The following is a 26265-nucleotide window of genomic DNA, read 5'->3' on the forward strand; positions in this document are numbered from 1 at the left end:
ATAAGATGATCGGCGAAGCACTCAGGGAGGAGGGCCGACATAACACCTCAACACATCCAACGCAACCTCTGTGCTAGGGACCCTTTGGACAAAACCCTCAGCGGACCAATAAGAAAACAGAGTGTAAAACTGTGGAATCAGTTTAAGTCAATTTATTTAAGTCGTATAGAGAGTCGGGGATAGTATGCTTGTAGTTTCCTTTTGCAACAGTTTTAAAAAAATCCTCCTTCACCGAGGTTGATTGCTCCAGCTGTTTTTTTCTTTGTTGGTTTTGGATGATGCAAATTTTGTGTCGTTTCCTTGTGTTGAGGCAGTTAGGATTTTTCTTGAAAATAAATTGGTGAATATTGTCATTTTCATTCCTCGATGACATTTTGTATAGAGACTCGGGGATAATATGCTTGTAGGCTTCTGCATCTTTTAAAAACATTGGTTGATCTTTTCATCCCTGGAATTCTTTCTCATCTTGTTTTTTGAATGGGCTGTAATTCTACTTCACCCATTTTACTTGTCTTTGGACACAGGTATATAAGCTTTCATTGAGTCGGAGAGAATTAATCAGATTTTCTTACTCAGAAATACCTTAACAGATCCCATACATCAGTGCGTGTTTGGTAGGGTATCGACATAACACTTCAACACATCCAACGCAACCTCTGTGCCAGGGAGCCTTTGGACAAAACCCTCAGTGGACCAATAAGAAAACAGAGTGTAAAACTGTGGAATAAGGTTTCGAGCTTTATAGGTTGTGCTGCCTGTCTTTGCGGGTGATAATATCGTGGGACGAGCTTCCGTGTCTTGCACCTAAAAAATTAACAGCACACACTTTCTTTGCAAGCTCTTGGTTGTCTTGCTATTTTGTTTCTGTTACCAACCGTTTCCCCTGTTTTCATCATTTGGTTTATGAACTGCTTCAGAAATGAGTCTCCCACATGATGGCCATTCTCTGTTCCTAAACTTTGGAAATCCTTTCAGAATGGTTACTTCTAATCGATCGTCTAATCAGTCTGCAAAGTTTAATGAGATATTGAACGCCTTTGAGATTTCCTTAACAAGAAGATTAAAGCAACTCGAGCCAAAGATTCTGAAGAACACGATAAATCTGTCGTGGATGTAGCAAGCCATGGTGGTTTTATCTACTACACACGCGGACCTCAAGTCCCTTATTACAGATCTCCAATTTCCTACAGTAGAATGGGATGAGAAATGGATGGACGAATAGCTGGATGACACTGTAAAGCTTTTAGACATTTGCCTTGCATTAAATGTCAAAATTTCAAAGCTTGAATATTTCCATCTTCTTGTTCATTATGCTTTGCATTTGCTGGACTTTTCAGACGGTGTTTGGTCTAACGACAAGCTATTCCGTGTCAAAGGTTCTCTCTAAGAGTTGAAGGAAAAAATGGATTCGTAGGGGAAAAATGGTGCAAACACCCAAAGGAATAGTAGGATTGAAAATTGCATTGTGATATTACAACATATGAGCAAAAGCCTTCAGTTTGGGAAGGTAAAGTCATAGTCAAAGGGTAGTGTTTTCTTGAGAGCGATGTATGGAGTGAAGGCAACAACTATATTTCTCTACAACATGGTGGCTTCTGCTCTCGCTGGGCACTATGGCCCATTGATTGAATTGCATATTCCTGATCAGTTTTTGTGGTCCACAGCATTCATGAGTTTGTAGCGAGGGATTAATGACGAAATCAAGAGATGTTTTGCCAATGGCTAAGATCGAGTTTTGAAAGAGCTAGAATTGTTGGATGTAGCGATTGAAAATGTTCACCGTATAGTTGAGAAATTATCTTCTGCTGACATTGTTGATGGAACAGAGAAAGTGGAACATATCAGAATTTCTATACAGGAATTACAACAAAGTGCACAATTTCTTGCCCAGGGGTTAGGTCCTCTCTCTAAATAGGTTAATGACTTCTTTCATGTTATTCTAAGGGGAATGAAAGCATTTCTTGATAGTCTCATGTTATCCATAGAAGGCACACACATTAGAGATGATCAGTCATGAATATATCAGTAAAGCTGACCAGCATGAAATGTTTCTTGGTTTAGGAGATACTGGCACCCTAAAGCAATGGCATAGGAACTAGTATTATAGAAGATGCAATGAGAGTACTCTCTAGAGAGATGGGAGATATGGACACCCTACCTACCTAAGTAAATGTCTAAACAAAATGTGGCCTAAGTAAATGTCTAAACAAAATGTGGTGTCATCGTCTACAATGGTGGCCAATTACGCTGGGAATTTACGAGGAGGCACTCACTTTTTACTGTTGCAGAATATGACTATAGGCAAACAAGAATGACGAGTGCAGAGGCTGGCAAGACTGAATCTCGAAGTATTTGTGAATCTCGAAGTATGTGTGGAGCTATGACTGGAAGAAGGCGATTGTTACTCAGCGAGGTATGCTGCATTTACTTTTGCATGAATATGTAGTACTATTTTCGTGTGGCTATGATAAAAAATAAAATAAAATAAAATAAAAACATGATTATATATTGAAAGTATATGAAGAGCATATAAAACAGAAAAGCAATGCCCATAACCATTAAATTTCTTCAATGAGATTAACCCGAAAGTTATTTCTACCATCTTTACTTTCCATATTCACCTTGAGCTTTGAGAGCTTCTCCATATTAAAGGCAAGTGCAAACATTCAGTGTTGGTAAGACCATTGTTCACCATTAACAACAAACACACTTCTCCCAACCACAACAAACAACATTTTCTGGTCCAGAGGAGACTTTCCACAGTAATTCACGTGCTTGGAAGATAGAAATTGTCGGATCAATTATGCATCAGGTCAGAACAATTCTCAGTTCGTAACGAAATTAGATTACAAACTTCTCACCTACAAAAAGTAATTGAATTTCAAATCTATAATTGCAACAAATAAATAAACCAATAATCCATAAGCAGCATATGCCATAAAAATTTCTTGTGACAGTATCATATTTCCTGGACCACTCAACCATATAAGGGAAAGCACTCTTTCTGAAATTGTGATGTACAAAGGCCATGTCTGTGCACAACCCCTTCTGTATCTTCTCGCAATATCCAATATATTTCCGATCATAAATCGTGGGGTAAGGCCCTTGAATCCCTGTTTTTCTATGACTGGAATCACTGAATCTGTATCTCCACTACATACCAACAAAACAATATCAAATTTTCTGTAGTAGACTTTATGATGGACGATAAAATCAAAAGTCCAACCAGAAACATTCTCATTGTTCTAAGTGCCATGTTCTGATTAAAAGAAATGATATGCACAGTGAGTTGTGACCTAAACATCCAAATGTGTAGGCCAACGTTTATGAGCTCTAGGTAAATTGGCAACATAGATCTAGGGGAGTCTCCCCAGTGAGCGAAAACTTCATCACTATACATAATAAAGAAAACAGACTAGATTGATGAATGAAGGTCCTTTATAAATGCAAAAGAAGCAGCACTAGATAATAAAAAAAGTTAACATTTTAATAATAAAACCACAGCCCTGCAAGTAGTCCAATTATAAGGAATTCCTGTAACATTAGCATGAAGAGCCTTTTGTACTTTAGGTAGATTGAAATAAATTTCAGAATGCTTTTCAGTGCAAGGATCATACTCCACAAACGGATGCCTCCATGGCTGCAACAAAAAGCCTCTATGAGAAAGAGAATGCAGTAGTGCTCTTATAGCTGATCTGATTATCCCCATCAAGAGGTGATGGATACCAGTCATTTAAATTCACTATGCAACAAATTGTGGACCTCAATGGCATGCAAGGATGTGTTTAATTTGAGAAAAAATGACCTCAATCATCTAGTCTGGTCTTTATTTTACAGTTTACCATGTCAATGGGAAAGAGACTACCAAATGCAAAAGATATAGCATTGGACTTTAAGCATACCTTCAAACTGATAAGCTGGCATATAGAATGCTTAATGTATCTAATATTCTTACACATATTTTTCTCTGGTCTTTATTTTACAGTTTACCATGTCAATGGGAAAGAGACTACCAAATGCAAAAGATACGAAATTGGACTTTAAGCATACCTTCAAATTGATCTGCTGGCATATACAATGCTTAATGTATATAATATACTTACATATCCTTTTCTCTGTTGTTTTCTATATGTTCCAGTACTATTCAAACAAGGACGGGTGTAGATACTGTAAGGATCAATATTCCCCATTTCCACATTAGCACGATCTAATACCATATTACATAGAGCTGATGGATGCACAAGAGATGAAAAGTCACAGTGAATATTGAGCAACCGGTAGGTGTTGTCTGATATCAAACCATGAGACCACATAAATTCAAAAATCCCTACAAGATCATGGAAATCGTCTATAAGTGCATTGCCCACCTGCAAGAACCATGATTTTCCAGATGTTAAAACACAGTATAGAAATATAATCGCCCCTTTTCATTCTATATGATCCTATTTAGAAAAAATGATTTATTGCCCTCTGTTGCCCATTTCAAGTGTTGCTCGTTATATTTTAATGCCCATACATTCATAATGATAGTATAGGGTCTTACCATATATCCTTTCAGATTAATGGCTGGATTTTCAAGGTCCTTGTTGTGTCTGTAGATGACTTGAGCTAACTAAGCAACGTAATGCTATGGAAAAAACAATATTGGAGAAAAATCCATTCAGGTTAATTTAGCTATGTTATGGGATGGATCCAAACTTGTATTGGTAATGAAGGAAACATCCTCTAAACTCTACTCAAGATCAGAAAAAGCTCGAAATCTTAATTCAACAGTGTCTTTATAAAAACTCAATAAACCAGAACTTGCATCATTCAAGGTCAAATTAGGTCGTATTAGTAGACATCTAGAACCACAAAATATAGTCAAACTCCTTCCATCCATGTCTAACTTTCATACACAAGCATACCTTCAATTCTTAGTGATGGCATAAAAATGAGTGTGCTTTTTGTGATAAGTTAAAAATCATTACTAAATAGTCTTTATCAATTAGATATTTATGGACAGTTATTTTTTTAGTTTCCTTAGAAAATAAAAATCTTTTCCTCAGTGCACCCGTAGACAGGAAAAAGAGCAGAGTTATCTACTTAGTGGCTTAGATATTGTTTACTTTAATGTGAAATGTAAAAAATTGGAAGAAAGCAACTTATTGTTTGTGCGTTCAATGTACACTGTGTTTTTTGTGATGTGGTTTTGCTCCAAGTGGTATCCAAGCTCATGTCTTGCGTTTGAGAGAATTTTATATTTCTTTAGAGAACATATATTGGAATTTATGTAAGGATTTTCTAGCAAGATACCACCAAAGACAATGAAAGAAGCAGCAAAAAAAGTAAGTGCATTAAGGACTAAGGTTGCTTCCATGCATGGAAAATCCTATAAACATAAAGATGGTTTTGTACTGGTTTACTAAGCCCTAAGAGTTAATGACAGTATACTTGTTGATCTTAAATGTCCATCTAATGATGCATTTCATAACAAAATGGAGCCGTATTTCATATTGAAAAACTCTTCTTAAAGTAGCTTATATGTAATGCCTTGCTCTATCACCTCTAAAACATCTACCAAACAGTGATTTGCTCTATCAGCTCTAAAACATATACCAAACAGTGCCTTGCTCTATCACCTCTAAAACATATACCAAACAATCCCTTACTCTATCACCTATAAAACATCTAGCAAATATTGAGCCACTTTTGGCAATGTTGTGATACACATTTCCAATTCAACATTGCTTATCATCATCAAAGGCCAGGTAAAAAGAATAGATGAATAAGGGTGTAGTCTAACGTGAATATTTTTTTGGTCCTTTTCACCAGAATCTAGTAATACAATTCTTGGTGAGATCACAATATTCTGTCATTTAAATTGTAATTTTAAATGTAAAAATGGATTTAGCACCATAGAAAGTCTTTAGAAAACATATGTTGTGTAGACTCAACAACTTAAAACTACATTTTTTTCAGATTTCTAAGAGGACTTTAAGAAAAATCAACTAGAATATCTACACAAAAAAAAGACTAAAAAGTCACCTTGTTAGCCTACGACTTGTATAACAATTTCTAATCAAACATCAACCAAAGAAATGGGACTCGATGCTTCCTCAGGCCTCTATTCACCAAAGTTTCAAGAGAAAAGATGCAGGGGATGACTGAGGGGGAAATTATAAGCCACTCCATTAAATGTTATGACTTTTGTTTCTATGCTTTAAGGGATTTGGGAGAGTGAGGTGTTTTAATGGGAAAAGGTGGCTTCAAGTAAAATATAAGTTAAAATAATAAGCATTTTAATGATGGCTTCCTTCCACCAGAGTTTAAGCTTCTCCAATAACATATCCATACCGATATGTGTCCTTATGCTTACAAAAAATAGTAAGACCTGCAAATCCTTCAAAACTCTGGTAGAATAAATACACCACTAATAACCTCACAATCAGTTAATATGTTACTTGTTCTCTTTGATGGAAGTTTTGTAATGCATGACTGAAGAATACACGGTGAGAGAAAAATACATATTATGCTAATTGAGGAATGTTTTTCGCTTGTCGAACTTATGGTATTGAATTTATCACACTAACACTTTACAACAATGAACTAACAGTATTCATGATGAAAATAGCAATATGGAAGATTTATCTACATAGTGAAAAAGGCAATATGGGAGATTCCAATCACGTTCCAAGGCATTTTTTAAAATGTGGATGTGACAAAAGGTTGTTGTGGAAGGTGCTATTTGTATATTTTAACACACTAACACTTTACAACAATGAACTAACAATATTCATGATGAAAATAGCAATATGGAAGATTTATCTGCATAATGACAAAGAAAATATGGGAGATTCCAATCACGTTCCAAGGCATTTTTTAAAATGTGGACGTGACAAAAGGTTGTTGTGGAAGGTGCTATTTGTATATGGGAAATTTCTTGATCATTGTGTATAATCCTAATGTTGATAGATATGTCTACTAAGTGGTTTCAGTTAATGGGGCATTGATTTGAGTGTTCAATATATTTTTATTCTTTATCAAAGTATTCTTGTGTTGTATTTGTGTCCTTCAATTTATGCCTATGACGTTTCCTTTGCAACATCTGGTGCAAATGCTAGTATACATTTTTCATATCTCCTATTACACCTCTGTGAATTGTAATGTCAAAAAATATTTTATTTTTGATTAAGATTGAGAGGGAAAATATTTTTTCCCTATCTCTTTTACAACTCTTTTACACTATGTTGTAATATTGTAATATTAACAAAGAAACCACCACACTGAAAATAATTATTGATGTTTTATAATTCCCATTTCAGCTAAATAAAAAAGTAACTTTCACCATTTTTCATTTTGGGTGGGATGGAGTGTGGTTGGGTATTGAACATCTTTAACCAAAATAAACATGTCCTCTTTCTCTTTAGTTATTGCGCAGGTCCTTTTCTTAATCAGTTAAGATCAGTATGGCTCGGATACAGTTCTAATATTGAACGAAAAGGGAATACAATTCTGATATAGATCTAGTTTCCTCAATGTATGCCTAACACTATTATATTCTTTGTAGTTATAAAAATTTCTCCAAATTTCAAAGTGGATAAGCATGGAAATAATTAGATTGTTTCAAATTTGAAATAATCAGATTGAAACTGATTATTTGAAATTTGAAATAGATAATAAACAATAAAATTTATGATTTGATATTTATGAAATCAACAACCCTATGTTTTTATGATGGTATTCTTTATTCATTTGCCATAAACCTGTCATAATATATCAACACATTTGACAATCAATCTGAAAAGCCTTGGAGAAGAAATATTGAAATATAACAATGAGCCAGAGATCTATAGTTTAGTGGTGTAACACATAAAGTGTTAAAGTATACAGTCATGCATGGAAGCAAATAGTTCACGCTCCATTTTCAATGAAATTATGTTTTTAACAAATTCAACATTTTTTTAGACATATTTTTTATGCAAATGCGAAAGCTTCTAAATGCATTGTTTCAATCACGATTGAAAATTCCATTCTACTCAAGTTCTGAAAACTTCTAGAGACAACTTTCCACCCACAACAGAACCAAAAAAATTCATTAATCAGGGAAATCCACATGAACAAATAATTTTCTGACTACTAAGTTACTCCAACTTTGAGAAAATTCATCAATCAGGGAAATCTACATACAAATATTTTCCGATCATTAAGTTACTCCAAATCGAAATAGAAATAAGGGAAATAGAAGGAGCTAAAAGGTAAGAGAAACTCTCAAATATTTGTGCACGGACGACCAAAATCTTAACAGAAGTGCAAAGAAAACTTTTCGATCTAAAAAATGAGAACATTTCTCTGCAGAAATAACTAATTAAACATTGTGTTGAGATTTTCTGTTTTATTAAATTTGGCAAAAAATCTCATGTATGTGACAACAATAGGATGAGTTGTTGTATTAGCTCCAGTATTTTTTGAGGAGGAGTTAATGCATCCTATATTTGTTGTGAGGGAATTTATGATTCAGTTTTATACTCCAGCTATAAGAAATGTAATCCGTAGAGGATTATGTGAGTGTAGAGAAAATAGGGTGAGCTGAGAGTATGTGTGAAGAATTAAAATTGTTGTAATCTCCTGATTGAATAATAGGATTGCTGATGCCTCTGTTCTGGTGGATGTAGCCTAGATTGGTTGGGTGAACCACGTTAAAATCTTTGTCTTATGGTTTTGTGATTTTGTGTGCTGTGTATGTATGTTTTTTATTTCCGCTGTGCATTGTTTGGTCTAACAATTGGTATCAGAGTAACGCAGCGGAAGCGTGGAGGGCCCATAACCTACAGGAATCTGGTTGTGGAGCTGGTGCGTGTGATAGAGCAGCTGAAGGTGGAGGCGATTGGCGTGGTTTCGGCAGAGACAGTCGCGCCAATTTCTGACAGTGATTGGGTTGGTGCGTTTTATTTTAGAACAGATGCGCCAGTGGCACGGATCCGAGTTTAATACTCACGCCAAAGCGCCAGTATCTCGATTGGCGTGGAATCGACGGGTTTAAGCACGCCAATTTTTTGTCACTTACACCATTTTTGTTCTGGCGCGAATCGTCTGCTGTCAAGGAAGCGCCAACGCGCCAAGAGAGGATCGCTTTGGTAAAACTGCATTTTGTTATTTGTTTTTTTTCTGTAATTTGCAGTTTGTACAGCAGAGGGATTGTATGATAAGGTAAAGGCAACATAGTAGAAGGCAAAGGAATTTTTTTGTTAGATATTAACTTTATTTATTAAGTTGGAATTGGAGATTCTATTTGTTACAACATGGCAAAAACTCAAAGTGCTCGTTTTGAGATCGAGAAGTTCAATGGAAAAAATAACTTCGAAATCTGGAAAGTGAAGATGCATGATCTACTTGTGCAACAAGGCATGGCGAAGGCACTGTTGGGAAAATCCAAACAGCCTTACACCATGACAGATGATGAATGGAATGAATTGGATGGAAGAGCTCTGAGCGGTATTCGACTGTGTTTGGCGGATGATGTTTTGTTTAACATCGTGTCAGAGAAATCTGCTACTGGTTTGTGGACAAAGCTGGAGAAGCTGTACATGACAAAATCCTTAACCCATAGGATTCTTCTGAAGCGACAATTGTACAATCTGCGCATGAAGGAAGGTACAACTATTACTGTTCATTTGAATGTCTTTAATACTCTCCTGGTGCAATTAGAAAGTATAGAAGTAAAATTTGAATCAGAGGATAAAGCTATAACTTTATTATGCTCGTTGCCCGAGTCATGGGATCATTTTGTTACTTATATAAGTCTAAGTATATTAGAAACCCTTGAATTTGATGATGTTGTTGGAGCTTTGTTGTCCGAAGAGACAAGGAAGAGGTCAAATTCCGAAACCTCTACATCAGAAGCAATGATGGCTAGAGGTCATTCTAGAGAAAGACGCTCCGGTAAGCATAGCAACTCACGTTCAAAATCGAAAGGGAAGAAGAGTAAGGTAAAGTGCTGGTTCCGTAGCAAATTGGGACATTTGAAGAAGGAATGTTGGAAGAGACAGCAAGCATCCAAAGAAGACTCTTCAACAGAGAAGAAAGAAGCAAACACAACAAATACAGGTTCGGCATCCAAGACAGGTATGAGTGATGAAGTGTTATCAGTTGATTTGTCTAGTCATGATCAACATTGGCTGTTAGATTCTGGTGCATCAAATCACATGTGTATTCATAGGGAATGGTTTAAAACTTATAAGCCAATCAATGATGGAGTAGTTTACATGGGAAAGGATGTCACATGTAACATTGTGGGAATTGGAACCATTCAACTTAAAATGTTTGATGGGACAAATAAAATTTTAACTGATGTAAGACATGTACCTGAACTAAGGAAAAACCTCATTTCATTAGGAGTACTAGACACTAATGGATATAAAACCTTTATTCAAGGTGGAGTAATGAAAGTTTATAAAGGAATTTTACTAGTAATGAAAGCAAAGAAGGTTGGAAATCATTTTTAGTTAGAAGGAAGAACAGAGTCAGATCATGTTTCTACAGTGTCTGAAAATGACAATAATTCTATTCGTTTATGGCATCAAAGGTTGGGCCATATGAGCGAACGAGGTTTAAAGATTTTATTTGATCATAAGTTACTTCTTAATTTAAAGTCTGTTAAGTTATATTTCTGCAAACATTGTCTGTTTGGGAAACAAAGCAAGCAGAAGTTTCAAACTGGAAAACATACTAGTAAGGGAATCCTTGATTATATCCATTCTAATGTTTGGGATCCGTCTCCTACAACCGCATATGGAGGTTCGTCATATTTTGTATCTTTTATTGATGATTTCTCTAGAAAAGTGTGGGTCTACATGTTAAAGAAGAAGTCTGATGTGTTTACAATTTTCAAACAGTTTAGAGCATTAGTTGAAAACATCACTGGAAGAACTATTAAATGTCTAAGAACTGAAAATGGTGGTGAGTTTACTTCAAAGGAATTTGATAATTATTGCAAGGAAGCTGGGATCGAAAGACATAAAACCACTGTGTATACTCCTCAGCAAAATGGAGTTGTTGAACGCATGAACATGACTCTTTTAGAGAGAGCAAGAAGTATGATGAGTAACGCCAATTTGCAGAAGGAATTATGGACAGAAGTGGTTGCTACAGCTTGCTATTTGATAAATTGATCACCATCAACTGCAATAGGATGCAAAATTCCTCAAGAGGTATGGAAAGGTCATCCTTGTGATTATTCTAAACTAAAAGTTTTTGGTTGTGATGCATATGCTCTAGTTCCAAAACATCAATGTTCTAAATTAGATCCTAAATCAAAAAGATATATCTTTGTTGGATATGGTGATGGGACTAAGGGATACAGATTGTGGGATCCTACTACTCACAAGATCATCATTAACAGAGATGTTAAATTTAATGAATCCTCACTTGAAAGTTCAGATGTAGATGATAAATTGAAACAGGATAATGTATCTAAGCTTCAACACATTCAATTTGAAACCAGTTCAAATACTGATGATGATCAAGATGAACATGGTTCAGATGCTAGTCATGAACAAGTTTCAGATGTAGATCATGAACAAGTTTCAGATGTAGATCATGAACATGTTTCAGATGCAGATCATGAAGAAGTTCCTACAGATAATAATCAGCAAATTGTGGAAGTACCAGAAACATCTTTAAGGAGGTCCACGAGAATTAAATGTCCTCCTAGAAGGTATGATGATTATGTTACTTCAGTTGCTTTAACCGCTAACGATGATGAACCTTTGTGCTATCAGGAAGCTGTAGAAGGTTCTAAAAGTGAAAAGTGGAAAGAAGCTATGAAGGACGAGATGGTGGCATTAGACAAGAATGACACATGGGATCTGGTAGAACTTCCTAAAGACAGAAAAACCGTGGGATGTAAATGGGTGTACAAATTGAAAAGGGGTGTTGATGGTTCAAAGGACAGGTACAAAGCAAGGCTGGTCGCGAAAGGTTTTTCTCAGAAAGCAGGTATTGATTTTCATGAGATATTTTCACCAGTTGTAAAAATTGTTTCAATTCAAATTGTATTAGCATTAGTTGCTTTACTTGATTTAGAATTACAACAACTAGATGTTAAAACTGCATTTTTACATAGAGATTTAGATGAGGAGATTTACATGGAACAACTGGAAGGGTTTGTTCAAGATCGCAACAAGAAATTTGTCTGCAGGCTCAAGAAATCATTGTATGGTCTGAAGCAATCACCTCAACAATGGTACAAGAAATTTGATTCTTTCATGTTGAGTCAAAATTATATAAGAAGTGAATATGATCATTGTGTTTACTTTAAGAAATTAAGTAATGGAATGTTCATTATCTTAGTGTTATGTGTTGACAATATGCTTTTAGCAAGCAAAAGCATAACAAAGATCAACAGGTTAAGGGCTCAGATGGCTAGGACATTTGATATGAAAGATCTAGGAGCAGCAAGACAAATTTTGGGCATGGAGATTTTCAGAGACAGGAGCAATGGCAAGCTATGGCTATCACAACAGAATTATATTGAGAAAATACTCTTGAGGTTTGGTATGAACAATGTGAAGCCTGTTTCAGTCCCTTTAGCTTCCCATTTTAAGCTTTCTTCAAGTTTATATCCTAATACAAATGAAGAAAAGGAATATATGTCTCGAATTCCATATGCCAATGTAGTAGGTTGTTTAATGTATGCGATGGTTTGTACTCGACCAGATATTTCACATGCAGTTGGGGTTGTCAGTAGGTATATGGCAAATCCAGGAAAAGAACATTGGTCAACAGTGAAATGGGTGCTTCGGTATTTGAGAGGCACAAGTGATTATTGTATCACTTATAACAGAAGTAGTGAATTTGTTTGCGGATATGTTGATTCTGATTTTGCAGGTGATTTGGATAAGAGAAGGTCAACTTCAGGGTATGTCTTTACTCTTGCAGGTGCAGCTATTAGCTGGATGTCAAAGCTACAAAATATTGTTGCTTTATCCACTACTGAAGCAGAATACATAGCTGCTTCGCATGCTTGCAAAGAAGCGGTTTGGTTGAGAGGTTTGATTGGTGAGTTTGGTAGGTTACAGGACAACATCAAGTTATTTTGTGATAGTCAAAGTGCAATTCATTTGGCTAAGAATCCGGCCTATCATAGTAAATCTAAGCATATACCTATCAAGTACCATTTTGTAAGACAGGTTATCACTGAAAGGGGTGTTTCTCTTGAAAAAGTGCATACAAAGGAAAACTATGCAGACATGTTCAGGAAACCAGTTTTGTTAGAGAAGCTACGTTGGTGTCTGGCTTCTCTTGGCTTGCAGAAAAGATAAAAATAATAAATGAACAGGGTATCAGGCTAATTGTTGTCAAGGTGGAGATTGTTGAGATTTTCTGTTTTATTAAATTTGGCAAAAAATCTCATGTATGTGACAACAATAGGATTAGTTTCTATATTAGCTCCAGTATTTTTTGAGGAGGAGTTAATGCATCCTATATTTGTTGTGAGGGAATTTATGATTCAGTTTTATACTCCAGCTATAAGAAATGTAATCCCGTAGAGGATTGTGTGAGTGTAGAGAAAATAGGGTGAGCTAAGAGTATGTGTGAAGAATTAAAATTGTTGTAATCTCCTGATTGAATAATAAGATTGACGATGCCTCTGTTCTGGTGGATGTAGCCCAGATTGGTTGGGTGAACCACGTTAAAATCTTTGTGTTATGGTTTTGTGATTTTGTGTGCTGTGTATGTATGTTTTTTATTTCCGCTGTGCATTGTTTGGTCTAACACATTGGAATCTGCAAGATCAGAATAGAGGGTTAAGGAAGGCTATGAAAGATTGTGCACCTTTCTTAGCAGATAGAAGCCTAGAGAGGCCCCTTCAAATCATCCACTAATCCTCCCAGCAAAATTTCTTCCCTTCAACAATTCCTACAACCCAGGCACTAAGAAATGCATGCAATGAGGGAGAACTGCTTTTCTTATAATATATGGAATGGTGATCAATAACAGGTACAATACATATTTAATCACAATTTGAAACGCTCCGCCAAGAAACGTTTATCTTATTCCTCCACGTTACAATCCTAGATGTAGTGGCAACTTATTACTAAGAGCATGAAAGGGTGAAATTGATGGACAAGTTAATGAAACTACAAACACCTGTTATTTGGAATTGGACATGTGTTACCAATGGTTTGAAATGGATAATCATGTTATTCCGAAATACACCTTTCCATTGCTATGACAAGTGTATGTGTAAGGTGTGTGTAACATTTTGTAGTCTTCCCATTATTGTTAATCCTGATAGGTGTCAATTAACAAATGGCATGGTAAATTTTTAATGAAGCTTTCTAAATAATTAATTTAAACAAGGTTTAATCATGTGATTTAGATATGTAGGGAAATTAGTGGTGTGAATTCAATCCATTGATATTGTGGCAATGATGAGAATATACTGACATCTTTAAATTTAAACTGTCCGATCAATTTTTTTAATTAGTAAAATGATTAAAGTGCCCAATTCCAATAAGAGGGACGCCTATCAGTGTAATTATATATGTTTGAACAAGGGTGATAAATTTGACATATATGTTTGATGTTTTGATTTGCATATGTACTTTTCCTCTCCTCTAAAACACTAAAGGACACCTTCCCTTTGGACTATCAACTCTTCCAAGTCGCTGTAAGTAAATATGGCATGGTATAATCTCATCGCAAAGTCGAGAGAATAGGAATAGTTTTATGAAATGCATGGTGACAAGGGTTCGCATATTTCCAAATTTATACATTTGGGATTTCAAATATGTGTACACACTAATATTCAAATAAATATGTGTGCGATAGTTTCAAAAGGAGGTGGGATTGCAATCCCTTTTGCAGAAAACGATAGTGTGGTAAACAAAAATCAAACCTATAAGACTGACCTTTCTAAAAATTTGATGGCATATTCCCTTCTTTCAAGATCACAGAAAGGAAATTTGAAAGAATTAGGGCATCTCAGAGATTGTATCGTTGAGCATCTCGTCCGAAAGCATAGAAATGACTTTATGAAATGATTATAATATTATCATGTGTAGTGCAAGTGCGACGAGACTAGGATGGTTCATGTCTGTATCTAATCAGCTTTCACTCTCTCTTACATAGGTGGATAAACTCTTTTATTATCTCCCGCCCGTGCAAGTATATTGGCTTCCGCTTTTGTAATAGGTGGTGTACCTACATGGGTTGTTGTTGTTGCTGCTGCTGTGAAGACCTTTAATTCCACTTACACTCTATCACTTTGGCCTAGTGACTATTTGGTTTACTATCACTGTGTTGCTTTGGTCTGGATTCGGCACTGGAACTCTGGTTTTTCCAGCGTCGGTATTGTTTCACATTCTAGTATGTTTCAAATTCCACGGGGGGGTGGGTGATATTTTCTCTTGATGTATACATTCTTCTACCGCACTTTAATCATGCATGCCTTCGAAGCTTGATGATCACGTGATTTGGGAACCACTTGCTTGCATTGCCCCATATCGGGTAATATTTTTATATTCCGTTTTCTACTTAATATCCTGTTTTGGACTTTGCACAGGCAGAGGTACTATACTAGTGTGGGTTTTATTCTCCATCTGTCTGCCTATTTCAAGGGTTCTATTTTCCTGATCTCTAGATGACTGGTGGTGTCTCTTTGGCTTTATTCATTAAGGCATATCTACCACTCTGCTACCTTTCTTGTCTGTCCAGTCCTTTTTCACTTTTCTATACGTATTTGTTTTGTTTCACTCTTTTATTCTGGTGGTATGGACGTGCTAGACTCTGACACATGTGTACAAGAGGCATTCATTTGTGCCACCATGGAGGATGAATCAAATTTCCACCCTTCTTCTCGGGTGGAACGTCAGGGTGGCACCTGGGATCTGCACACTTGGCACACCCTACAAGATATTGTTCACGTTACAGATGGTGCACATGAGGCCATTGATCTCCATGCTACCGACCATGGGGATTTTGGAGGCGATCCAGATGTGGTCATCGTTCTATTAAGATTACATCCCCGCCACCTTCACTGGTTTTCGATCACGAAGTGTTGATTGATCGTATAACCAGCTTGCAGAAATGAGCGCTCATTGGTAGGTGGAACTTTGTGACCTTAGTGATGCAGAGATGCGTACCTAGGTGGATACTAAATGGAAATCCCCACTTGGTTATATGGCTACGGTGGTGAGATTGCGGCATGGGTGGTACAGTTTTCATTTTATCAGTGAGGAGGACCTTATGAAAAGCAAGGCCATCTTGTGGATAAAAGGCAGAAGTTTTTTGGCGCTCCATTCATGGTATATTGGGTTTAACCCACTCAAAGATACTCCACAAAACAAATTAATTTGGGTTAAATTGTCAAGGCTGCCTATCGAATCCTGAAATAAGTAGGTCTTCATGGACATCAAGAATGCGATTGCGAAGTTTTTATATGTTAATCCGAGGTGTTTGCGGGCTTAGATAAAAGAGTGGTCTGGATTCTGATAGAGAAAGAATATAGGGGTGGTTTTCCTGACCATATTGCATTGCAATGGGGGGAAACAAACTTGTCCCAACATCTAGATTTTTGGGGGGTGCCATTCTAGTGCTTAAATTGTCACCACACTGGCCACCTTTTGGCACAGTGCCCTCGCCATCAAGGTGGTAGACATATGTCACAGGGGTGGAATTGTCGCTGGTTCATCTGGGCTGGCGCAATATGAAGATCACGTTCATGGCTCCAAAGGTGGAGCGACACAACATGGCAATGATTCTTAGCATTTTTCAAGTACTTCACATGTCCCTTTCTCTTTACATGTCTCTACTCACTGGACTTCGAATTTTGGATACTCTCCCATTACCGTTCCTCCATCTCCTTTGTCTTTTGACAAGCCTGGTATTTCGTTGGAAAGTATTCCCTCCCCGAATATTCCTTCCTCCCCACCGGGGAACACTCTTCTCTGTAATAATAACCCTCTCCCTTCCATGTTTCATGACGTGCCTTCGACTTCACATATCATTTATGCTCCTACACCAACTCCCTCCCATTACACTTTTCCCTCCCATGGGCATAGACAAATCCTTACACCACCTAATTCACCACTTGCATCACTCACAAATTCAAAGGGTAGTGACCTAGACTTTCTTCTCCAGAGGAAGACCCTGGACCTCCGTACCCTTAACATTCACAAACCGCCTGGCTCATCATCCCCACACGTCATCCCAACCTCTGTGGGTAATATTATTGTCCGTCAGAAGCATAATCGTGACAGTAGGCATTTCCGGGGGTGCGCTAGGCATCTCCCTCTCAATTCTCCTGATGGTCATTCTCTTGTTGAGGTTCCTATTGTTGTTGAAAACTCTACTTGGGCCCTTGAAGCACGGATGCCCGCACAGGGTTTGTCATGAATTTCATACTATCACTTAACATCCGGGGACTGGGGGCCGACCCAAAATATCTGGCTCTCAAACAACTCTTTTCTTCTTTCCGTCCATATATCATTCTCTTGCAGGAGACGATGCACTCGGTTCCTATTGTGATTAAATATTTCAGAAAGATGTTTCCTGAGTGGCACATGGCTGCCATGGTTGCTACTCGATTATCGGGTGGTCTTGTGGCTCTTTAGGACCCTCGATGGGTCAAGGTCAGGGGATTTTTCATATTTTGTTGGTATCCTTCTTCAAGGACATATTATAGGTCTTATGGGCCGCTTACATATTCCCAATATGTACGCTCCATACCAAAATAGACTTGTTTTTTGGGACAAATTGATTTCATCGGGGATCTTTGAGCTGGTGTCTCTCATCACTGGGAGGAATATGAACTGCACGATTGGCCTAGATGAGGTATGGGGCCACTCCAAGAAAATAGACCCTATGGCAGAGGTGATTAGAAATGTTATTATGGAATACAATTATGTCAAAATATGCCCACAAAAGGTGGTTCCTACATGGGACAACGACCGGGCGTGGATGGAATACATTGTGAAGAGACTTGATCGTTTTATTATGCATGAATAGGTTGTGGAGCATCTGGGAAATGTACAATCTATGGTGATTAACAATTTTATCTCTGATCATTGGCCCATAACATTACAATGGTGAAGGGGGGAGTACAAAAATGGTATGCCTTCGAAATTCAACCGGGTGTAGTTGGATGACTCAATTTTAATGACCTTGTGTGCGTTGTCTGGGCACGAGATGTTGAACGAGATCTATCTCCCATGGCTCATATGTTGGTTAAGTTTGGTATTCTTCGTTGGGAGGTAAAAATGTGGCAGAAGAGGAAGAAACATTTACTTAATAAGGAATTGCAAGATATTATCCAAGAACTGGATACCTTTCACTCCCAGATGTCAACACATTGCCTCCCAAATGCTACTCGATGTTGTATTCATGAATTGGAGCTCAAAAATAAGCACATACTCTCTATAAATGAATCCACCTCGCACCTCAAGAGCAAGTCCATTTGGATTCAGGAGGAGGACCGAAACACAAAATTATTCCATAGATTTGCAAATCATGGGCATAAAATTAATACTATCTAGGAGATAAAAGATGCAGATGGGAATCACTGTTAGTCATAGAGGGATGTATGTAGTGCTGCGGTCTCACATTTTCAGAAGGCCTACAGTCAGAAGGATGAGATATATGCAGAGAATATAAATTGGGGAGTGGAATTATATCCTATCATGTTCGATGTGGATGCTAATTTAGAGCTTTTCAAGGTTGTCTCTTAGGACGAGCTCCTGGAGGTTTTTAAATCTTTCAAGGGTGATAAGAGCCTGGGCTCGGATGGGTGGATGGTGGAACTATTCTCCCACTTTTTTGATCTATTCAAACAAGAACTCCTTAGCATGGTGGAGGAGTTGAGGACAAGGGCATATGTCCACCCACATATTAATTCCACTTACATTGCTCTTATTTCGAAGCGGTGCCCAGCAGACTCTTTCTCGGACTTCCGGCCCATTTAGCTCTGTAACCTTATTTACAAGGTTATTTCCAAAACGATTGTGATTAGGATGAAGGGTACCCTGTCTCATTATATTACTCCGGAACAGTTTAGATTTCTTCAAAACAGGAAAATACATGATGCTATTTCTATTGCCCAGGAATTCATACATTCGATCCACACAAAAAAGCAAAATGCTGCCATTATGAAGGTGGTTTTACAAAAGGCATATGATTGCCTTTGATTGGGGATATCTCAGACTTGTCCTTCATAAAATTGGATTACAGCCCAGGGTTGTGGAGTGGATTATGGCCTGCATCACAAAGATAAGTTATGTTGCCATCATCAATAGATATCCCTCGATTTTTTTCAAGGCCGTAGGGGTTTCCGACATGGTTGCTCACTTTCACCACTCCTATTCATCTTGGTGATGGATGGATTGAGTTTGCATATTAAAAAAGCAGTGGCGGAGGGTTAGTTCTTGGCTTTTCACATGGGAAATGACATTGATATTTCACATAGATTTTTTGTTGACGATGTACTTAATATGGGGATGCTTAACTGATTTGTTTGGTTGACTCTATTTCACATATTTTCTAAATTTGCAAATGCTACTCGTCTATATATGAATCTCCAAAAGTCCATTATATATCATGGCATGTGTGATAAGGAGATTGTTGTTTATATAAAAGGTCTATTCAGGGTGGCTGCGTACTTGATGATGAATGGTATGAAATACCTGGGATACCATATTAAACCATGTGGTTATAAAGTGGCAGATTGTTCGTGGCTTGCAGATTGCTTCTTCAAAAGAATATCTGGATGGGAATTTAGATGTTTATCTCTAGGGGGCCGTGTCATCCTGCACAAGCTGTTTTGATGCAGTTGGGAGTTTACTGGGCTCACCTCTATCATCTCCCTAAAACTATTGTGAAGAATCTTGATAGGATTATGGCTAAATTTATATGGTCGAGTAGTAGGGACAAAAACAAGTTTCATTTGGCTAAGATGTCTCATATCACGCTCCCGAAGCGTATGGGACGCTGGGGTATTACAAACTTGCGACACTTCGGTTGGGCGTTATTACTCAAATCTTTATGGAGGGGCATTTTTGGTGAAGGAACATGGGGAAAGATCATAAGACACAAATACCCAAAGGAACAAGAATTTCTAGTATGGTATCATAGAAGATCTATTGGCATCTCATTGGGCTCGGCCATCTGGAATAGTTTCAAAAAAATAGATACATTATTTTTCCACAATCTTGCATGGTCCATGGGGCCAGGAAATAACATTATCATTGGAGCTGATCACATACTAGGTGATGGAGAGGATTACAATATTTTGGAGTACTTTATCCGATGCTTAAATGGTCGTGGAATATTTTTCTAGAGCCAAGTTATATCAACTTGGAGGGGTCCTTGTCCCTCCTGGAAGAGTGCAGAAGAGCTGGGATTGGTCAGGCATATGGAGAGGGTATGGGAATGGACCCGTACACACATGAATTTCATAGGTATCTGTCATGAGGGTTTTAGTGATCAGATTGTATGCACTGGCAAGATGAAAGGGGGGAACATCATGGTGGCCGATACATATACTACTCTCTGTGGAAGGGAGGTCCATCATTTGGGGATATGTGACTTTTACAAATTCTGGAAAACAAATATTCCCATCAAAATCATCATATTTTTTTGGTTGGTATGCCACAACAAAAACCTCACATGGGAAAATCTTCAAAAGAGGCAATGCATGGATTGAATATTTGCGTGATTTGCAGGAACACAGAGGAGACCAATGAATATTTGTTTCTTAAATGTCCCTACACGGTACAGGTATGGAAAAAATTGGCACAAAATTTTGGCTTTCCATGTTTTCGATTTGATAATATCCAAGCTTGTATGATATGGTGGAGCTCTCAGAAATCCTATTGGAGGATTAGCCCTCCCATCCTATTTTGGGCGATTTGGAAATGGAGAAATAGGAAAATTTCTGAAAACTCTCGGGACAATTTTATGTTGGTTCTTGATCACATTTGCTCTTGTCATTCTATGGGTTTTTCCCATGATGTTGGACCCAAAAGAGAACCACACAAGTTGACGGGTCATGAAATGGAATACCCGACTCGTTTTTTTGACGTGGCAGCATAGAGAAACAAATGTGGATGCGGATTTTGGATTGGTATTTCCAAAGAACAAGAATTTTGGGTGCATTGAATGCAGGCAGCGGCACGAATACAAAGGCTGAAGCGACGGCTCTATGGGGGCTGTTATAGTTTTCTCACTTCCTCAACATTCCTTACATCGACATTTTTGGTGATTCAAAGATCATTATTGAGCATGTTCAGGGAGGTGCTAAAATCAACCAACAAGCACTCCGTGGATGGCTCTGGAAAATTGATAGTCTATGGACAAATTTCAGGAAATCCTCGATTATGCACATCGGAAGGGATTACAACCAACAAGCTGATCGATTGTCAAAAGAGGGTTTACTAGAGCAACTTGATTAAAGTCAAGTTGGGAGACACTACATTGGATGCGGAGGTGTTTCCATTTCCTCAGTAGCTATAGATCTGTTTTCCTTTTTGGTAAAATCTATGCTTATCTTTTTTATATGTTGAACATTTGCCTGGTTTATATCTATTACTTTGTTTTGATGATAATATCATGAAGAATGTGAATCATATGTATATATCCATGTAGATCTAGATGATACTTCTTATTTTGTACACTTGTTTATATTTGTCCCCTGTTTATATGTGGCTTAACTCTCCGGGCCATTTCATGTGGAACAGAAAAATTAGAATATCGTATTGTTTACTGGATGGGTAGCGAGATACTCGCTCAGGAATGATATATGTCGTATCTGATATGGCTCCTGCAATGACATAATATGTAATATGTTCTCATAATGAATATATATCTCGCTTTTTTCTTACTTAAAAGAAAATTTATTTTTTACTGCGCCCAATTGATTATAGCTTGGTCAAATGCTAATGGACACGTTTCGTTGAAAATGTGATGAATACTGTGGATTTTCACTCTATATATTCATACTGAAAACCAATTCCATAGCGTTGTGCAAGAGATTGAGTTGGGGTTATTCTCTGTATCGGTGTTGCAGTTCCTTTTCAGTGATGGGGAAGAGCTTCTCTACATTACTCTTTGGCCGTACTCAAAACCAAAATTCCTACGACGAGGAACGGTAGCTCAATTGAAAATAAAATCTTATTAAAACTTCTAAGTTAGGGTTCAAATTTTGTACTATCGGTCGATAGAGATGAGAAATTAGATATAATGAAAATTTAATAATATATATACAATAATTTTCACTTTAACAACAGCTATTAATAAGGCTATGAATTTTAACAACAGCTGTTATTGAGGCTATGAATTTAGTCAATATTAGTAAACAACTCTGTATTTCCGAGATCGCTGTATGCATCTTATGACGATTGCATTACGGTGATTTTGGTTCATATTCGTTTCATTGTATTAATTATTTATAAAGTACTCCATAATAATCAATGTATTTGTGGGTTTATTATTTTTCTACACCTTTAGTAACATGCATTAAACATTTTTTTTTGTTAGTGTGCAGTTCTCTGTATAATTATAAACATATTTTATATTATAACATACAGTATATGTGGTTTATATTATAAGACTTAAATTTTTATTTTATTTCATTTTATTTAGAGTGAAAATAAATTTAATTGTAAATTAATTTGATATACATGGTGGGTTTATTATTTTTCTACACCTTTAGTAACATGCATTAAACATTTTTTTTTGTTAGTGTGCAGTTCTCTGTATAATCATAAACATATTTTATATTATAAGATACAGTATATGTGTTTTATATTATAAAACTTAAAATTTTATTTTATTTAGAGTGAAAATAAATTTAATTGTGAATTGATTTGATATATATTATAAATTTGTATAATTAAAATCAATGTTATAATGAGAATGAAGATGATAAGTTAGGGTCTAATGGGGCTTTGGATTGATAGTGAATGGGTGCACTGTTAAGGCACTCCTTGCTATAGGTCACTAGTTCAAATCCCCGGTGCGTGCTTACCTACCAAAAAAAAGAAGATGATAATTTAGGGCATTCTCTGTTAGTTTATATGTCTCGTCATTCGCGATAGGTTCAAATCCCCCATGGGTGCTTACCTACCAAAAAAAAGAAGATAATTTAGGGCATTTTCTGTTAGTTTATATGTCTCATCACTCCTTGCGATAGGTCACTGGTTCAAATCCCCCGTGGGTGCTTACCTACCAAAAAAAATGATAATTTCAGGTATTTTCTGTTAATTTATATGTCTTGTCATATTATGTTGTATTATATTTCTAACATGATATAGATTTTTTTTTTTTTACATACATCATGCATAATTTCATAATTGTGATTTATCAAAGTTTTTGAAAAACGATGAATGTTCAAGCTAAATGAAACTAGATCTTTGAAATATGATAGTTATAGCTAATGAAGATGTTTTGCAAAGAGAATGAACACGGCAATACCACCCACACCCACAAATGCAAGTGACATCTCTATGATCTTCAACAACAATTTACACTCCCAAGATACATGAATTTTATAAAGGATGTAAATGCCTTTGATCTTAATAATAATATGGATCTATTTCAATAAAGTGTGTTAGTTTGCCAACGAACAAGAAGTATGGATCTATTTGATAAGACGTGTTAGTTACTCAAGGAAGAGGAACTGGTTCCAAATAATGTGAAGGAAGAGGAGCCGGTTCCACAAAATATCTTTATCGAGACTTAAGCTTGAGTTGGTATTAGCTTTTATGAAGTGTGTTTTCTTGTAAAGAAGTATGGATTATGAGCATAATCCTTTAAGAATCAGAATTTAAGAATTGATTTATGTGATTACTATTGATTACAATTAGAAAGTTTTAATATGAATACAAAGAGATAATAGGATGTCATCGAGAACTATTTTTTTTAGGACGTTTAGAGTCTTTAATATGAATACAAAGAGATAATAGGATGTCATCGAGAACTATTTTTTTTAGGACGTTTAGAGTCATGACCATTTTTGTGAAGTTATAGAATCCTCTTTGATTGTTTCTTAAGTTAAGAGAATTTTAATGTTGAAATTTATTGATTTTTTTGGATGATGGAGAATGTATACGTGATTTAAATGGTTTAGAAATTATAGAAGAAAAATATGAAAATAATTTTCTTTTCTAAATAAATAACTTTGAAGAAAAAGTCACTAAATTTGTATGAGTATATATTTTAATGAATTAAATGTCATTGTTCCTATTCACCATGGATCCATAGACAATGATTTGAAATACTACAATCAAAGAAAATGTTTATAGCCACCTTGAAATTGATAAATAAAATATTTTTAAAATGGTAGTGTTTAGATACATATATAATATTAGATCTCTATCTTAATTTCTTTTCATTATTTTTTTTTCAAAAATACTCAATGTGGATTTGTTTATCATTTCTTATCTACATATATATTGCATTCATGATTTATTAGCAATATAATATATGTTGCATGAGTTTACTGTGGGAACGTTGGAAACTTGGGTATGGGTGTCGTGAATGGCTAGAGGTTTTCCCAAAATTTACAGGAAATCGCTAATCAAAAGGTGATATTATATAATAAAAAAATATAAATATAATATATATATATATATATATATATATATATATATATTATTTATACAATAATCAAAATTAATATTGAATCAAAATATTAAAATCAATTTAAATATATAACCTCTCTTATATATAAATATATTCTCTGGGTGTCTCTCTCTCGAAGTCTCTCCCTTTTATATATATAAAAGGTCAAGTTTATTATCAGTTCTCTTAAGAGAAAAAATAACTCTATTGTTTAAACATTCAATGCCACATACAATATGCACACACAATCTTCTACAATGTATATACATAAACAACAAAAGAAATACTCATCAACATGACATCCCAGATATCGCCTTTACATCGAGGTGCCACATGCTTCCTTAACCCATAAAGAGATTTTTCCAGTTTGTCAATTAAGGATATCGGTGTTAATGATGTCTTTGGCCTTTCTTACTATGAAGGTTTCAATATAGGCTCATGTTTTGTGGGAAGTTTAGCATATTTCCCTACAGGCTTTGTATTCCCCAACCCTCGAGAATGCCGAAACTCCAAAAACATAGTCTTCAAAGCTCCCGAAACTTTCCTCAGCTCCCATTGCATCTCCCGCTGAAAAGGTAATGTTCCCATACAGTTCCAAAGCTCCCGGGAGTGCGGGAACAATTGAAACAGGTTTCCCACCTCTCGGGAGAAGTTTCAATGTAACATAGAATATAATGGTAATGAATTATTTGATCCCAATTATGACACTAAATTCAAACAATATGCTAGAACGAGAAATGTGTTTTTCTTTTTTAATGTGGTTCACGAAGCTAGAGATAGGTGACTATTATGTCCATAGAATATTTATGCCATGTAGATCACCCAGAGGGATCACTTCCTACTAGCTCAACCATGGAGCTTGACCTCAAAGATGTCGAGAGAATTGAACTTGTGATCTCTCAATAGCAAAGGCCTTTTAAGAATGGGAACTCTACCAATTAAACTAAACCTTAGAATTAAGTACACGTGTCTCTTACAAAGATAAAAATATGTATTTTTTAATTGTTTTCAATGTTATTTCTTCAAATTGATATCTTTCTTCGGAAATTAAAAGTATGCAATTAGATGTTTATCGGGGTTTGGTAGTATTGCAATGAAGTGCAATCAATTAAAAAAGGTGCTTAGCCCCTTTTTATAAAAAGATGGAATATTTTTATTAATGAAGGGAATTAGTACATTGAAAACTAATTTTGAAAATATATCAATTTTATAAGATTAATATGGTTTCAATTTGATGTAATATGAGTTTGGGAAATTTCAATTTAAACCATTACAAAACTCTCATTGTATTTGGATACATCAATTTTGTTTCATTAGGGACACCACAATAAAATCATTTTCTTTTGGCTCTTATTCTAGAATACCCTGAAATGGAATGAGGGTTATAAGGAACTCTCTTTTATTCCCATGTGTATATCTTTGTATATGATAGTATTGTTTTGTACATATTGTCTACACAAGTGAGTTGATCTATTCATTCCTTTCCACAATCTAATGTAAGTAAAGAAATTCAAACCTCGGAATTGAAGGAAATATAGGCACTCTAATAAGCATCATTAATCATTCAAAGCAATGGAAAAGTTAAGTTAATAGTTAAAGGATAATTTTATAGACTCAATGTATAATGAAACATTCAAATTTGAAGATTAAAAATCTACATTAATTGTA

General features: G+C 36.0%; 1 pseudogene; it reads left to right on the forward strand.

The window, feature by feature from the left end:
• The first annotated feature begins 919 nt into the window (after positions 1–919).
• On the forward strand, positions 920–2029 carry LOC149224775 (protein BPS1, chloroplastic-like; annotated as a pseudogene).
• Positions 2030–26265: the final 24236 nt, after the last annotated feature.

The sequence above is a fragment of the Pinus tabuliformis genome, chromosome Q (genome assembly GCF_031772625.1).
Source record: "Pinus tabuliformis cultivar Carrire ecotype Pingquan chromosome Q, CPIR1, whole genome shotgun sequence".
Lineage (NCBI taxonomy): Eukaryota > Viridiplantae > Streptophyta > Pinopsida > Pinales > Pinaceae > Pinus > Pinus tabuliformis.